The sequence below is a fragment of the Trichechus manatus genome, unplaced genomic scaffold (assembly GCF_000243295.1).
Source record: "Trichechus manatus latirostris isolate Lorelei unplaced genomic scaffold, TriManLat1.0 scaffold00007, whole genome shotgun sequence".
Lineage (NCBI taxonomy): Eukaryota > Metazoa > Chordata > Mammalia > Sirenia > Trichechidae > Trichechus > Trichechus manatus.
In genome coordinates this window covers 26,699,252-26,702,331 of record NW_004443943.1, presented here as the reverse complement: position 1 = coordinate 26,702,331, position 3,080 = coordinate 26,699,252, and positions in this window count along the sequence as shown.

Genomic DNA, 3,080 nt, shown 5'->3' with positions numbered 1-3,080 from the left:
TACTCTGGGCTGCTAGCCGGGTACCCTCAGCAGCCCAGTGTCCCAGTTCGGACTCCCCAGTGAACTTGGTATGGAAGCTGGGTGGCAGGGGCTGGGTGGTACCCAGTGGACTCTGCCAGGGGTCAGATTTGCAGAGGCCCGTGCTCACTCCTGGCGCCCGCAGGCAGGCCGGTGCCTGCGTGAGGCCAGCGCAGGGCTGAAGGTGAGGTGTGCCAGAGGCACACAGGAGAAAGCCAGGAGAAGGGAGGGGTAGCACAAGCAGGAAGGAGCCAGAGCATTGGGCACCCTGAGAGTTCCAGACTGGGGTTAAATACCCTGGGGGCAGCACCACTCCTCCCTCTGATCTCTGGCTGAGGTGCAAGTGGGAGGGGTGTGCACGTCAGAGGGGTCATTAATGCGCAAAATCGTTGGATAGTAGATTTTTTACTATTGTCCTAAATGCAAAACATTTAATAATGAGATGGTCAATAAGTGAGGAGTAGATATACATAAACGATCTTAATTTTTTGTTTTGCAAATTAAGTAGGGTATAAATAAATAAAACACAAATAACCAATTGTGATCACCGTACTGAGTGGTATAACTGCCATGCTCCTACCTCAAGTAAAAGTATGTAAAACAAAACAGGAAAAAGCAAACAAAACAAAGCCAACTCTTTTTAAATAAGAGAGCTAATGTAGTCAACTTTACCCAGGAGGGACTGTGACAACATTTTCTCTGTCTAAAGAGTACATGTTTTTGACAGCAGGTACTTTGGCTTTTGAATAACTGTTGTGTCTTGCCCTGAATTGTTCCCATTTATCTGCACCAAATTACTTATTACTGGATTGTGGACATGTTCCCTTGGCACAAATACTAAAGCCGGAAAAGATACAAAGAGTGTCCAGAAACATTCGAAGCAGCATTGCTCTTCTTCAGATGGGGACTCTTCTCCCTTTCCCAAAGGATCAAAATCAATAAACAATGTCTCACATCCCAGCCTGTTCTATCCACCGGCAGGACACTTTGAAGGAAAAGTGGGAGTAGGAGCCCTTTGACAGGAAACAGTTTTCCTCAATTTGAAATTTATTCTAAAATAACAAGATCCCAATACAGCAGAGTCAAGTTTATTTCTGTTAAAGATCCAGGCCATGAGTTCAGACCGGTGAATGTGTTTATTCATTCATCCATCATACACGTATTTATTCAGTCCTACTTATGCATCAGACGCTGTTAAGAGTGGGGGAGACAGTGGTTAAACCAGAGACATAGTTTCTACTTATTTGGAGTTGGAGGGAGTCTGGAGGGAGAGAAAAAGAATAAAACAAGTTAATAAATACATGGAAGGATTAATAAGTGTGAGAGTGGTGCTGAGAGAGTAAATAATAGGGGATCTATCTGAGATAGGATGGTTAGGGAAGACCGCTCTGAAGAGGCAATGTTTGGGCTGAGACCTAAAGGAGACAAAAAGGCCAGGGTTTCAAAGAGGAGGAATAAAAGTTCCAGGCCTAAGGAATAGTAAGCCCAAAGACCCTGAGGCAGGAAAGAGCCTGGCTGGTGTGTGTGTGTGTGTGTGTGTGTGTGTGTGTGTGTGTTATTTCCCAATCTGATCTCAGCATGCTAGAAGCCTAGGTCCAAGGCAGCATAGCCTCCAAACCACATTGAGTCTAGTCATAAGCAAGCCAATACGATTCATTTTTTCCGTGGCCACAGAAAACACCCTGAACATGAGCAGCCATCTCAAAACTAAGGATCGAGAGAGAGGGACATATCTGCCATCAGAGCTGGAGAGGCCCAAGTTCATGGGTCATGAGCATCGTCTTCACATATGTGGTATTATGATTTGTTAAATATACACACACTCCCAACACGCATCCGTACCACACACCATCATGCCTACCTCCTGCCTGGAATATTGCTTCATTTCTACTTTAACACTAACTTCATTCTGGCTATTAAACCACGAATAAACATTCCCCCTGGACAAATGCCTGAGCAAACATCAAGCCTCTTCCTCCTCCCAAAAGTTAGCTTCCGCTATTTATAAAGGCTTTTTCTCCTATTCCTCCCCTCACCACTCAATGTTCCTCCCCATCCTTCTACTCATGGATCTTTCTTTCTTCTACCTTCATTCTATTCACTTATCACACATTCCTTCAAACTTTCACCCTCACACCATCAAGGTGGTGCAGCACCTCGGGCTGGGATGTAGCATTACAGGAGAAGCAGGGGGTCTGGAGCCATTATGTAATGGGTGGCCACACCCAGGAAAAGCCCTCAGGGTGTGACACACTGCCTCCTACCGCACAGCCCAGGGAGAAGGCAAATGAAATCATTGCTTGGATCCATGTCCAGCCCACAGGAGGAGGAGGAATACCCTCTTTGACTACATTTTAGATTGTCCCACTTGAGCCTTTGGATTGAAGAGTCCCTCCTGGGCCATAGATCAAAGGAGTTGAGTGAGTCTCCTTAAATCCCTTCTGGGATCAGATGAGGTATAAATAAACTAATAAATAAAATGACCTCAATTCTTTTTTTTTTTTTAATATATTCAAATATAGTATTGTATAGACACTAGTGTATAACAGACTTTGATTTCACAAACCAATGAAGAAGATTTTAATGGAGGAATAAATAAAAGAGTCCACTTTCTATTTTGCCAGTTAAGGACAATTAAAGGAAACACAATTGCTATCTACTGTCACCATTAATTCATGAATACTTCACTGTTAAAAATTAGGAAAGACATAATCTCAAAAAATTTTTTAAAAGTCTTGTAAATTAAATCATTTTTCTCATTTTGCTAAGGAACAGCAAGTGTTTCATCTCAGACTGGCATTTGTGAACCCGTAGTTTATAGAATGACCTTTAGTGGCTCAGCTATTTAAAAATTTATAGGAGAGGATTTCAGACACAGCTGAATCCAGGTACACAGTTACGTGGTCTGGAATCTCTCTCCATTTGTTTTTTTTTTTTTTTAATTGTACTTCAGGTGAAGGCTTACAGAACAAATAGTTTCTCATGGAACAGTAGTACACATATTGTTTTATGACATTGGTTAACAACCCCACAACATGTCAACCCTCTCCCTTCTCGACCTT